Source organism: Anas platyrhynchos, chromosome 2 (genome assembly GCF_047663525.1).
Source record: "Anas platyrhynchos isolate ZD024472 breed Pekin duck chromosome 2, IASCAAS_PekinDuck_T2T, whole genome shotgun sequence".
Classification (NCBI taxonomy): Eukaryota; Metazoa; Chordata; class Aves; order Anseriformes; family Anatidae; genus Anas; species Anas platyrhynchos.
The window spans coordinates 67151902-67167333 of NC_092588.1; positions in this window are offsets into that span (position 1 = coordinate 67151902).

A 15432-nucleotide genomic window follows, 5' to 3' on the forward strand; every position below is an offset into this window, starting at 1 on the left:
TGTTTGGGGGAATTTTTCATTTTATTTTTGAAATTTTGGTTTATCTTGCAGTCACTAGCAAGCAGGAAAGAAATGCCATTTCTTCAGTGTATATTGGACTTGTTTGAGGAAAACCCCTTCATCTGCGGAAAACATTCAAGTAGCCAGGGCAATCCTACATTTTTTTCTACTTGACAATTAGACGTGTTCTCACATAATCAATGAAAGGAATAGAGGGGACAGAATCCCAATCTGCATTAGTCTCCTGAGTTGTGCATTTTCTAGATATGGCCCCTACAGATTGCCCTGCCTTGATTTGAGCTGTGCAGGTGGAGAAAGGAGCCATGTTAGAGCACATCTGTTAGGCACAACAAAAATCTCAAAACAAGCAGGACTATTTCACACATGGAAAAGGGCAAAAGAGGATGGTCAGAAAATAGCAAAATATTACCTAAAAAAATTATCCGGGGAGTGTTTAGCTTAAAAAAAAATAAAAAAAAAAATTAAAAATCTAATTTTAAGCTCAGATTCACAACATTTGATCTCATGAACATGGCAATACTTTACTTTCATCTTGACTTATTATTTTAGTCCCTGCAGCCTCTCCACAATAAAGGGTTGTGGATCATTACTGAGTTTAATGTGTGTTCTCTATTAATGTATTGGAGTTTTTTTTTCAGTTTAACCTGCAACGATTTCTAGTATAAAGGGAAAGGAATGAGCCTGCAACTGTGTTCAAGGTGACTTAATAATAATAATGATGTTCAAAAGATGAAAACATTTCTAAAATCACATGTGTTTTCAGAATGTAGGTAAATTCAGTTGATTTAATCCCATTTTACTGGGATCAGTCCTACAGCACATTCTGCATGAAAATAGACCTGATAGGAAAAGGTTTAGAGAATTGCATTCCTTAGACCAAATCACAAAGTTGTTATGTATGAGATTTTAAATCTCTGAAAGGAAAGGCACGACTTTTTGACTAATGGGCCACTTTTTGGAAAATTGCTTGGTATGTCCATAGTTGGGCAGTATGTGAGATGAAATATCAAATTTCTTAACTCACTTTTCAGTCCAGTCCCTACTGTGGGAAGTGAAATCGTGACAGATGGTTGCTGTACTCATTACTGCTTTATTCACAATGAGTAATGATTTACCATTAAATCCCACTAAAAAAAGAATGTATCTCTTCATGTAACAAGGTTTATTCAGTGTAGCCATAGGATGTGGTCTTTATTTTGTCAGAATCTTATACTTCGAATCCATAAAATTGGGCTAATAGTATTCATTTACCTATACACCCAAGGCTGCAGACAACTTGAATCCAATACATTTTTACCTGTGGTAAATGTAATTGCCTGTCTTTTATATAGAAAGAAAGATGTATTAAGAGCAGTCTTGGATAATGAGGATCTCTGTTGTAGGCCTGGCTCTAATGCTAATTTTCTATGAAATAAGACGGAAGTCTCTAAACTTTACCTTAGTGAAAGAAAAGGGTGAACTTCTACCTTATAACTAAAAATGCCTGTAAAATTCTAGTTCAGAATGCTATTTATGACAAAGGTGAGAAGAGCCACCTTACTTCCACACTTAATCCCATAGACTATGAGGTTTCATGGTATGTTTAGTGATACTGAATGGAAATGGAAATGGAAAAAAAGCATTCTGTTTGTTTGTTTGTTTGTTTGTTTTTAACTGAGAAAGAAACTTGTAGTTCTCTGTGAGTAAAGCATATTTTGTACTTTCCCATTTTTTATTTTGAGAATTGGCAGAACTGATCCACACACAATGCACACTGTCTCACCACAATACTTAATACTTCTATTAATGCTTTGTAGCAATTGAAGTCTAGGGGAAAGCAATTGCTTTTGCTAGAGGGTTAAATTTTGATTTACAAGAAATATCTACATATAATTTTATGTCTTGCCATTAATTTTTTAGTGTTTATTCTAAGTGAGCAAATACAATCTTTTTCTAAATACACGGTCTTTGCTGCTACATTGTAGGAAGGGCTGTTAATCACTTGGAACTGTGCTTGGTTAAACAATTGCTGTTAAAACAGTTGGAGTTGAACAACCAATTTTCTTGGGGGAAAAAAAAATGAAAGAAAAAAACTGAAAGCAGACACATGAAATTTTACATGTTATATTTCATTGGAAATTTCAGCACCTGGTGACTGGATAAAGACTTCAAGGAGGGCTGTTCTTTGATTTAAAAAAAAAAAATAAATCTTTTGTTCTGAATCTTACTGCTACATTTCACATGACTAGAAGTTTGGTATCATGCTCCTATTTTCCTCTTCCACCTACACCATCTCCTATGATGTCCCACAATACCGCTGTATGGTATCTGCATTCTGGCTTGGTTCATGAGGGCCCTTGGATGCTGAGCACTTCAGCAAGTAGCTGCCAGGCAGTTTTGGCTAGTGAAGTTCACAGCCATGAATTAAGCAGAAAACGGTTCTTTGTAGAAAACACAGACAGACTAAAGCATCTGGGAGTGTGATTTGCAGAAAACAGCATGCCAAACAAAAAGTTAGAGATGCTGGTGAAAGAAATGCTGAATGGGAGGCTGTGTGTTACGTCTCACCCCTCACAGGGTTCTAGATGTTTAGAATCACAGAATGGTTTGGGTTGGAAGGGACATCAAAGATCATCTAGCTCCAAACCACCTCCCACCGGGCCAGGTTGCCCAAAGCCCCATGCAGCCTGGCCTTGAGCACTTGACTCTTTCTTATATATGTCTTGTACAATATCAAGTAATATGTTCATGTATTTAAGGGACTTGAATAAAAGCTAATCACTGACACTACTGAGCCAGCTGTGATTGCATCCTGTGTTGCAGAGATGCTCCCCTTTTAGTTCTGGATGAAAAGAGAATACCCGTATCTTTCAATTACTTCTGAACAATTTAGCATGGAAAAAAAATAAGCATTCCTCTTATAACTATTCTCATTTTCAGGTTGTGATTTTTGTTCAGGTTTGTCATGTAATGGTAGTTGTTAGTTTTTAATGAAAACTTTTTGAGTGATGTCTTGGGTATATGGTTGCCTTGAGACACTGTTAGGAATTTGAACGGAGCCAGCAGGACTGCTTGCAGTGAATAGGGCTCTTTGCAAATCGGTGTCCTATTTGTAATTTGCAAACCCTTGTCTTCTTTCTACTTTGGTCTAAATTTTTTTCCTTTTATAATTTATCTAATAATCTGCATGACAAAACAGTCCCATTTCATGAGTCATATTCAAACCAGTCATTGCAGACTGCTATGAGTTGCATTCAGAGTTGCTATGACTATTTATAAATAAGAGTTGAAGAACCAAGCCCAGCCAAACTCATTGGGAAGAAGTGTTAAACCCATTTTTGGGTTCTCCATTTCTGTTGATGTCAGAAACATAACCTAAAATTTTCAGCTGTAGGTTTTTTTTGTTTGTTTGTTTTGTTTGTTTTTGTGTTTGTTTTTGTTTGTTTGTTTGTTTGTTTTGTTTTTGTTTTTGTTTTCCATTTCTACACCTATGATTTAGCTGATGGATTTATGAATCCTAAAAACAGGTTAGCTTGTATTAAAGTATACACTATTTCTGAGATTTTGTTTTGTTTTGTATCTGTGATTTTTTTATCTTCAGGAGCTCATATGAATTTATTGGTCCACTCTCTCAAACACACTTCTAACTGATGCAACTACTAATTTCCAAAAGCAGGGTAGCCGTCAATTGATTCTGACAGTTCATTTCCTGATTCAATCCTGACTGTAATCATACTGATTTGATACATCGCTAGTTGGCAGGAACATGATTCAGTATTCAATCGTAATGCAATGTTTTGATGAAAAGTTCTCCATACAGTGAAATATAATTGTAGTACAATGTATTTAACTGCCCACTGCTATTGCAAGCATATGTTGTCTTAGGATTTCTCCTAGGAAAGATACTTAGTCAAACGTACTGAATGATAATAACTGCTGCTAAATCAGGGCAGAGTTAACATCATAGTCGCTTAATGTGGATTAATTTAACTAGTGCTAATGCATGTAAAAAATAATTAACCAGAGGTTCAATATGTATAAATTGCCTGCTTTAGCCTTTATAACAGAAGTAGCTAATTAAAAAAAAAAAAAAAAAAAAAATCCTGTAGAGTTTGCTCACTGTTCAGTAGACCTTAGGAAAGAGTAAAGGATTTCTGAGGATCATTGTTCAAGGACAGCTTGAGTATCATCAATATGTTTTGTCCGTCTTTCAAAGGGAGACATTCACAAGGCTTTGAGGTATTATTTATTTGTGAAAACAAAATCCTTGCTTTATACTTTCAGTATCTATGAATATTTATTTGCAAGACACCTTATGACAAGCTAAAATAAAAAAATCAGAGCTGTGAAAGTGGCAAGTATTTACATACTCACATTCTGCTCCTCCAATATAGTCTGTCCAATAGAAAATACATTCAACAGTGTAGTGTCAAAATCTATACACTCTCTGAAGAACATTTTGATATTTTCTGGCTTTGAAGGTCTGAATTTGGGGTAACTCTACCCCAATACAAAGGAAGTAAACAGAGTAAATATTTCTGTTCTATTTCAGTATTTCTGTTGGGTGTAAATGTCTTTGCATACTAATCTCATCTTCAGCGGTTTATGGGGCTGCTTCTTCAGTTGGAGTGTAGTAGCCTCTTTGCATCAGTGTAAGATCAGGCCCTATATATTTTATTTAGGAAAAAAAAATATGAAGTGAATTATCTTAATAAATGCTGAAGAGCTGAGAGAAAGATGTATCATGGGTTGAAGAGGTATAGCTAACGAGGTTTGACAGCTTAACTTTCCTGGAATATGCCTAGGGTATCCCCTCAAGAAGTAGATGATTTCAAAATCAACATCCTTGAGTGAGCTTTTGCATAAGCTTTACCTTTCTCCTCCTAAGTGTTACAGGGGGAAAAAAGTTAAGTGTCTGTAAAAGCAAATAAAGAGAAATTTTAAGGGCAGATGAAGAGATCCAACAGCACGCTCCCAGAGGAAATGTGAAAGGAAAGCACAAATGAATCTTTCTGTAGGCAAATGGAAATGAAATTTTGTCTGGTTTAACTAGCACTGGGTATAGCTGGTACTCATAAGAATAGCCTGGTGCCAGCTTGTCTATAGCTATCAGTAATTATACGTTGCAGTTAACATGGATGTGACAAGCAGGGAGTACACTGTACCAGAAAGAAACCTCAGCTAGCTTCAAACTGGTTAGCTTGGTACCAGTAGCCTGCTATTTGTGGCAGAACAGACATCAATGGGGCTGCAAAACAGATGTAATATAAAGGCAAAATTAACCTGAAAACGTAAATAACCATCTGAATAAAAAAATAATAGAAAATGAAAAGGAAGTATTTTGTGCTATGCAGGAGAACTGAATGATTCAGGATAAGTGCTGGTCTCAAGCTTCTCTAGACCCTGATAGCCAATAAATGGCTCAGTCCTGGCCATCATCAGATCCATCTTGCTGAGAATTCCTACATGAGAAATATGTGAAGATATCTGTAGAGATACTGGTTTGGTAAAAGTTGAATGGTTTTCACATATACTTGCCCAGCTTGGTAGCGCTGCAGCATCAAAAGTTAGTTAACCAGCCGTTTCCCATCTCTCAATCATTTGCATCCGTTTTAAGAAGTGAGTTAATATGCACAATGCTGTCAGAATAATTCATCAACCTGAAACCCAAGACTCAAGCGCAGCCCCAGAAATAATAAGATATACTTCAGTTTAATATAAATTACACTTAGCTGCATTGAAAACTTCATAATCATCTAATTTAAAGCACAGCACCACAGGGGGAAAATCTTCCCAGACAGCTATTTAGACTGGTTTTCTCTGACATTAGCAGAGATGGAAACTGATGGAATGTATCTAAATGCCTCCTTCCAAGCCACTGACTCTAATGAAGATCCCAAATCCACTTCCAACTAAGCACCTTCCACTTATAATGTTGAATTGCATTTCAGTCATTTTTTATAGAAGGTCAGAAATTTAATTGAAGCTTTTTATCACTACAATGTTGTATCTTATCAAAAGGAGCTATTAAAATCATAGCACAGTCTGCTCCCGAAGAAGGTTTTGAGAAATTAGTAAGTTCTGAGCACCTGAAATACTGTGGCCCCTGGAGAGCAAGCCCTGTGTATGATGCTCATCCCACAAGGCTCTAAGGGCTGCCTGGGAAATCTGCTGTAGCAGGATTGGAAACATGGGTTTCTTTGCAAAACAAGCAAACAAGCAAACAAAACTAAATGCTTTCAGAACTGGTTTCCTTTATGAGATAGTAAGGAAAATAGTATCTCAGCAAAGTAGACTGCTTCATATGGCTTTCTAGCAGGTTGCATAGGTAGATCCTTCAGGGTCTGAGAAGACAGTACAACTTGAGGGCATGTGAAGGGTAACATACATGTAGATGTTTGGGCCCCAAATCTGTAAGACTGTCACAGCTGTGGCCGTGTCATTGCTAGTATCATACAGGGTGGTGCATTTGTATGGTGAGAAAGGCTGATCTGAGTTTTTCCCAGCTGTAGACAGACATAGCTGAATAAATATGTAAACATACATACATACATACATTTCCCATATATGTATATACATATTAGCATCCATTAAGTTTAAGGATCCAAAAAAAAAGTCTGTCTGCCGCATACAACTTTATTCCCCATGTTCCAATGTTTCTCTGCATGGGATAAAGTATTTTAACCCTTTTAATCCTGACATTAGCGTCTCATTTGAAATAATACTTATATATTTATTTATCGGGAACACATCTCTGGAAAATATTCAGAGGTTACACACAAAAGCAATTCTGGAAAATGCAATGCTAAAATTCTGTTTTGAATGACGGAATAGCCTTATAAAAGCTATTTTTTTTACTGTTCCTTTTTGTAACATAGCTTTTAAAAGTTCTGGTGGGTGATCTGAACTGCTGTGTTGGAGGCACTACAAAAATGCAGTGCACGAGAAAACCCACAGCCTACTTTTTCCGTACTAAGACTTAATATTAAAATATGAAAGTGTTTGATTTTTTTTTCCTTTACAAAATTAAAATGCTAATTGCTACACACGAAGATTTTTTTTTTAATTTAAAAATAAACAAATAAATAATCTGCTTTTAACTCCAGATTATGCCAATTTCGGAAAACTAAGATTACAGCGACATGCCCCGGGAGCATGCTTCCACAAAGCAGCACCCTTTCCCAGAATTAAAAACGAAAACAACAATAATAATAATCAAGCGGTCTCTTTAGCTCTGATGCATTGCATCCTCCGCAGGCGCCCCCCGGCGCAGGCAGAGGCGCCCCGAGCCGTGCCCGCCGGCTGCGCGCCCCATTCCCCGACCCAACAGCTCCACCATTTGGCGGCCGGGGACTGTGCACCCTGCAGGCTGCATTTCAGGGTCCTGCTTCTGTGTAGATCCGTTTCCATCGATGAGCAGGGACTGAGGCAGCAGCCCCATGCCCGGCACGGTAACCCCCACCAGCCAGGAACCCAGCGGAGACAGCTGAAGGGCTGGAGAGACGGGGAGAGCTGCCGGGTCTGGCCCGCATGGCAGGAGCCACAAAATTTCCCCCAGGATCTTCTCCTGTCTCCTGCAAAGCACGTTCTTGTCTAATGTGCTGTGCACTTGTGCAGTGGTCAAGGGCTCACGCAATGGTGTGATCTTATATGGGCTGTGGGACTGTAAAAGAGGGAGAGTCAGAAACAGGCAGGGAACAGGCATACCCCCGCTCTGACCCACTCTGCCTCTGCAGGAGGGACCTTTACACCCTTCTGAAGTCTTTACGTGGTCTTCTGATGCGTGCTGAAGCATTACTACTGTGTGGTTGTGTATCCATGTGCGTGTATGGCCGTGCATGTGTGCAATACAGACATGCGGCTTGTATCTACACAGGTGTGTCCACACAGCTCTGTGCATGTTATTATACATGTCTGGATATTAAAATCTACCTATAGACCATGCCATGTCATGTATCACATTCAGAATAGAGATGCAGAAGTTGGAAGTCTTTTGGAAGAGTGAGGAGCTGAAGAAACTCTGAAAGGAAAAGCTTTCACAAGGAATGCAATGAGAAAATTCCTACTGAACTATCTGCTGCATAATTAAAGTAATGAGAAATGTTTTGTTTGGGCATTGACTAATGAAACAAATTTAAAAATCTGTAAAATCACAAAAGATTTGTAATATACGTGCATTAATAATTAAGAAGCCTTAATAATATTCTACTAAGGAGACAAGTGTAATAAGTTAAATAATTCTTACAGATTTTGAAATGCTTAAAATAATAGCAATGGCTGGAATAGGATTAAAAAAAAAAAAAAAAAAAAAAAAAGATATTTTTTATAGACATGCTATGACCTTCTGCTATCCTGGAAAGGCAACTAGATACCAGTGATTTCTATCAAATGGAAAATCTATGAGAGGACACTCTTTTTTTTATTATTATTATTTTTTTTTGTCATTCTAATGCAGGGAATGTACACCTATAGCACCTTCTACTTTTCATTTGCACCTTCAACCATAATACTCTGGATTATTTTTTTATACACAGCAAGGATTTAGAATTGTTCTCACAAGACTAGCAAGTCATTTATACTTGCAGAATATAATGTGAGAATGATGTATTTATTACCATAGCTTACTAAAAAAAAATAAATCAAAATATTTCTAGAGTCAAATACCATTGTGGGGTGGTGTTTTTTTCTTTTTCTCTTGGGAGAAAAAGAAGGGTGGAATGTCACACTGTTGTGACAAATGAAGATGACCTGAGCCCTTGCGCTTTTATGATCTGTCAATATCTTTGTGGTAATAAGACGCCCATAACTCAGCACAGCATTGCAAGAGCATGTTGTGCATCCTAAAACCATATAAAGAAAGATTATTAGCTTCCCGCTCCAATATATGATGATAGGGTGCCTGGTGAATGCAACCAAAAATCACATTGACCTTTTTCCATAGGCACAACATATTGGAAGCTCATATCTAATTTGTTGCTTAATATCCCTTGGGATTTTTAAAATTGGACTGGAAAAATTACAAGCAAAACTATTGCAATGAATCTCACCAGCAAATGCATGGGACTTGGATTTTAAAACATCCCTTCCATTCTGATTTCTGTTATCTGTTATTGTTGTTTCAAAACAATCAAAATAAAAATTGAATGACCATTTATTTTATTTCCAGTGGAGTATATTTCATATGACCCAAACCCTGATTGCTCTGGTAATGTTTGGTTAGCTTTAAAAAAAAAAAAAAATTGTTGTTCAGTGTGTTAAGTAATCAGGAACTGCATGTAGATTTGCAAAGAATACAGATGTAATGCATAAGTAACATGTAAATATTTTTTCAGAAATTACAACAACTGCTTAATTTGTAAACAAAATACATTGCTAATTATTAAAGGGCCAAGCAACATGGTTAAAGAGACTGTATTCTTTCTAAATTTAGTCAAGTGAGTGTTCATCACAATTAGCTGCTATTGCTGAGCTCGGAGTGTTAAACACAAGTCAGTTGCCTTGTTGAAGAGACTGTTGCCCTAACTTTGTTTCACTCAAGAGAGTACGTAATGCAGCTGGAATGCTAATGGATGACATGTTGCAGGGAAGAGGAAGCAGGTTATCATATTCACAACAGTGACAACTCAAAGTGTCGTGTGATACTAAACAACAACGCTCACTTGACTAGCATGATAGCATTAGAAAAGCCAAGCCCTGACCTGTAACTAAGATATGTCATGCTCAGAAAGTGAATTAAGTTCAAAAAGAAATGTCCTGAATACAAAAAGAAAGCCTCCCAAATGACAAGATTCAGGGCAGGTATTGTAAATATGGAATAATAAACCAGTGGATGTGCCTTATCTCTGCCACTATAACTCTGCAATGAGTTATCCATTTACTTTCTTATTGGTACCACTTATTTCTAGTCCATCTACTTTCTTATTGGTACCACTGGCAATACCTTCCTCTTGAGAAACAGAAAATAAGAGACATGGGTCCATAAAACTGTGAGATTCTCATTTTAAGCATTCACATACAGACCAAGAGGGAGAGAAAAAGCTGTTGTGAGCCTCCATGAGCAGCATCAGCAGGCTAGGGGTGCTTGGTGAAGCAGCCAGGGAGCACAGCTGTGCAGATTGCAGTGCCATTGATGTCAGATCTACATTCACCCTTGCAGAAAGGAGCAATCCCCCCCTGGAAGGGCTGCAAATGGCTTCATGCCTACAGGAAGCAAACAGCTGCTGTGACGGACCTGCACCTCGCTGCACCTGGGGGTTTAGACCACTGTGGACATGTCCACAGCGCTTATGCACACCAAAGACTGTAACTGGCTTTTTAGCACCTGTCCTCCACAAAGAAGCTATGGAAGAATTAGACCAGTCAAGAATAGTTATTTTAATACAACGCAATACTAGGTTGGTTTTCTCGAGGATCACCTCCTTTTTCTCTAAGAAGATTTATTTTTCTCCCCCAGAGCCCTTCTTCCTCCCCTTTCCCCTTCTTTCTTGGTTATGGTTCAATCCTCTAATTACATAATTAATATAGGGAAAGAACAGAAATCTGATAACATAAGCAAAACTCTATCAGGAACCTGTGATTTCAAGGCCTCTGTACAGGAGCTTTCAGCTAGTTACTTACTGTCTTAATCTTTTACATTTGAAAAGCTAGGAATAGTAATACATGTATTTGCTTACCCAGTTCAGAAGGACATTTTGAGGCTTAAATCATTGTCTTGCTCAATATTTTGTGAAAGATAAAAATATGCATACAGACTTTGTTATTGCTAGTGTTCTTCATATGTATAATACAGATGCAATAGTTCCTTTTTCCTGAGACAGTCATACAGATTTTTATGTTGTTGTACAATAAAAGCTTGTACTTCAACAGGGAACACACCCTCACTGGCACTTACCTCACAGGTCTTTCTCATGGAGCTGAAATGCTCAGCAACATCCAATTTGAATGATGACTAATTACCATTAGACCTCAATAGTCATTTGTAGGAAAATATTATAGCATACATTGTTTTGTCAGTGCAGTAAAAGAAGGATCAGACTTCAGCTTGATACTATTTCATATTGTCATAAACTTAAAAATAAAATCAGTAATGACAAAAGTATGAGAATTACAGATAGTTTGGCCACGTAGTAGATGATACTAGGGACCAGCCAGACTCACAGTAATGTTGACTGTTTGGCAAGATCATCAAATCTAGGACTAGAGAAGGTTTCAAATGGACATCCAGTTTGTTCCCTGCTCCCATACATTACGGTTGCATGCATTATCCTTGACATGGCCTGAATTTAAATACCCCCAAAGAAGGAGGCTTTCTGTCATGTGAAGGGAGTTTCTTCCAGGATTTCAGTAGCATTAGCAGGCAGAAGATTTTCCTGGTCTAAGCTGAGGCTTCTGATGTGCAGTTTGAAGTGTTGGTTCTTATATAACTCTCCACGCATCTCCTATCTACCCTATAACCACCTTTCTCTCATTCAAAGGCTGTGGCTGTTAGCAAAGCTTAATACTGCCTACTTCTCTTTTGGCTACACCTGTTTGTTCAAACTTCCATCATAGGGGACATTTTACAGACCTCTGATCTTTTCTAGTTTCTCTCTGCAATTTAACAGAGCACATTATTTCAGGTTGTGTCCTTCATCATTGTCCTCTCTTCTTTGTACCCCTTGCAAGCTTCATAGACATGTTCTTTATCCCATCCTCTGGTCATCCTCTGTAAAAATGCAGGGCAGTTGTGAGTGCAAGGTGGATCTTGTCCCTTCAGACACTGAAATCAGTGGGAAACAATCTTTGAGCCCAGTCTTCCAAACATTTTCTACTATTTTATTGTGGTTAGTCCAGAGTATTCTTCCCTACCTTAGCTGTAAGTGTATCACGGGAGACAGTGACAGAAGACATCCACTGCCTCTCATCCAGCTTGGAGATTAGTCATCTTCCTGTGGAAGTTTAACAAATCAACACAAGCTCTTTCTGATGAACCTGCATTGTTTGTAACTCATTTTACTGTTTTTATAGAGATGCTTATAGGTTATAACTTTTTTTTCAGTATTCAAAGTTAAGCTGACTTTTCTGTCATAGCTCCACTTCTCCTTTCTTCCTTTTTGATTTATTTATTTTTTTTAAGCATCACATCATGACTTAGACAAGTTGGTCTCTTGCCATGCCATGTTTTTCCCCCAGTAGCACTGTTTGTGTTGCTGCTGTTAATATTGGTTCTCACACAGCAGCTGCTCTCTGCCCCTAACACCAGCCTTCCTGAAAACTGCTGTTTTCATTTTGTGCCTCCTCCTCCATCCTTTTGAAGGGATTACAGACCCTTTTACTCTTGCTGCAGTCATCTTCCACCATCACCTCCACAACCAGCTCCTCCCTGCTGGTGACCATCAGTCTTTGGAGATCCCTCTGATACCTGTCTTTTCTGGCATCCAAATCAAGACATCTGGCTCGTGCACTCAAGGACAGCTGGGTGGTCTGAGCCCTCTTCTAGTGCTCTCAGTAACTATCTGTCTTGTTGAAAATAAATAAATAAATAAAAAATGTTATCTTCAGATTGCTGCTTTGAGTGATTTTGCCAGTTGCTCATCCAGCTCGTGTCATTCCTGGTTTTGTGGCTTGTAGCAGATTTCCTCAGTGACAGCACACGTGTTTGTCCCTTCTGCCACCAGGCAGAGATTGCTTACAGCAGGGCAGCCAGGCTTTCAGGGCAAGGGCTTTGAAGTGTCTTGCTTAAGTCTTTCTCTTATCTATTCTTACAGGACAAGCCTTTTGTATTAGTAGGCTAATTGATGCCATTGTAAGACAGAGACAGAAACATGAGGTGATCTAATACATTCACAACTCTTTACCCTTTTGTCTCCAAGCTGCTGCTTTCAGGGCCCTGATGTCAATGGGAATGACTCCTGCTTGGGACCTGGCAGTGCTACCTCTGAGGCTTCATACTGAGCCAAGGGCCAGATCCTTTCCTACCATCCTCCCCACTGCCACAGTATCCCCTCAGCCAGCCCCTTTTTTGCCTCGCACACCTCTTCCAGGAGCTGCTCTGAGTCGTCCTCCACCAACATGGAGGCCTCTGCCAGTCACTGCTAGCACCAAGGCCGGAGGTGGAGGCAGACAGAGCGCACCCAAAACCAGGCCATATGTCAGGGACATCGCCACACAGGGAGCATGGTGTCCTGATTCTCTCATAAAATCCTCTCATAAATATCTCATAAAAACAGATTTTGTTAACCCTCTAGGAGTAAGGGGGAAAAAGGCCTTGTATTATTCTTGCAAAATAACACTTGGCCTGTACTAGCCTGTACTACTGAGGAGTCAGCTGGAGCCAGTTCTAACTATGTGAATTATTTCAGCAACCCTGTAATACCAACTAAATCATCATTTTGGAGCTTTATTAAAATTTCACTATTTTCTGTTTATTTGTAAGGTGTTTTGCATTAGTTTACAGGCATCTTAAGATGGGTCCTCTGTCCTCTTGTTACTGCTTCCAGTATGCTACTGAAGTAAACATATGCCTTAGCATTTGTATGCACTTGTCTGGCTCACTTATAATCATACTTACCAGGAGGATTATTGCACCTATTCCTTATCCTATTTCAAAGCTTTTCTCACTAGATTAGCAAGCTGATATGTAAAATTGCTTGCTTCTTTTGAGTGCATTTGTGTGTGAGGCACTCTTATCTTTGCTCCTCAGCTTTCAGAACAGTATCCCACTGCTGGCAAAACCCAAAAGCCTTTTGCCAACACCAGAATTGAAACTGTCTACTTGTCTGCAAGATGCCTCCTTACTTGCTTTGACTGCAGAGGCACAGAACCAACGTTTGTGATCCCAAATCTGTGTCCTGATCCTGCCAGACTCAGGGTTATTTTGGCTCAACTTTGGTCCTTTCCCAACCAACACCACCATGAGTGTTCATAAGGATGTGCAACACAGGGTGCCGATGGGGTGAAAAGCTGTCTCAATAACTGCTTGCTCAGCAGCATCTCTGCTACCTTATCTTGGGACCCCTCAGCAACATCTGGTTGATCCTTACACCTATTTCTTCGGGAACCCTTGTGCCAAATGTGTAGCAGAATCCATCCACCACCATTGCCCTTATGCCCTTATACGCCCAGGGCATGCTAATTATCACATCGGGGTCCTTCAGACAGGTGTTTTCTTCCTTTCTTTATAATTGGGTATGGAGGCTCACTGCCTTGCTCCCTGCTGCATAAACAAGATTGGTTTCAGCAGGAGACCATTTTTGGTGAATGTGGCAGTTGCTCAGCCTCCTCTGCTGAAACGGTGAAAGAAGTTGTTTGCCATAAATGACAAATAGCCACCACTTCCTAAGAAACTTCTGCTTTTCTAAACAAGTTCTGTTTCTTGGTGTGTGTTTTTTTTGTTTTTGTTTTTGTTTTTTTTTTAATCTGGTAGCTGTGAATAATCCTAAACAAGTTTCACATGGCTCCATGTGATCTGTCAGCTTCATCTCAAGGGAAAAAAAAAAAAAAAAAAAAAAGTAGTTAAATTTAGCTCATTCAGATTTTGAGACGTAAAATATCTGCAAGAAGCAGAGGAGATACAGAGGCTTAGATAAACCTCATTCATCTTTCTAAAGAGAAAGGATAAAAGTACATAAAAATAAAAAAAAATAAATGCTAGGAAAAAAAAAATAAAAAGATGTAGCTAACTTTGGGATTTTCATTTTTTGTGTTTTTATGTGTGCTTCTGAATGCAATATAAGTATATTGAACAGTTGCTGGTTTTTGACAAGTCTTATATTTCAGGTCAATTTGTAACGCAGCAAGTCACTCCACAGCAGGTAAGTATAGTGGTGAAAAATAGTTTCTTGGGTGACTGCAGCCAACAGCCATATGCCTCATAAATCTCAGATAACCTTGCCCAGAAAATCTGTGGATGCCCCATCTCTGGAAATGTTCAAGGCCAGGCTGGATGGGGCTTTGGGCAGCCTGGTCTGGTGGGAGGTGTCCCTGCCCATGGCAGGGGGTTGGAACTTGATGATCTGTAAGAACCCTTCCAACCCAAACCATTCGGTGATTCTATGAACACAAAAACTCTTGGTACTCTGCTGCAAAAGGGGACTAGCCCCGCACTCCAGAGGCACCACATCTGGCCGCGCCACACAGGGTGCAGCCTAGCCCCATAGCTGGGAGCTGTGTGGGGCTGTCGTTCAGCCATGATTTACTTAGCCAGGCTGCTATGTTGCCTTGGCATTTTCACAAGTGCTAGTCATGGGTGTGTAGCTGGCAGAGGGCACGTGTACGCAGCACAATTCAGTGCAGAGCCAGAGATACTAGCCTGGTTTGGAGGGAGTCAGTACACCCACATAGGATGGGGGAGAATACCACCAACACACAGGCCTGAAGCCCCCAGTGCAGTGCAGCCATGCATGTATGTGGATTATCCCAGCTCAGCATTATACACACACGGCTTCTTTCCAC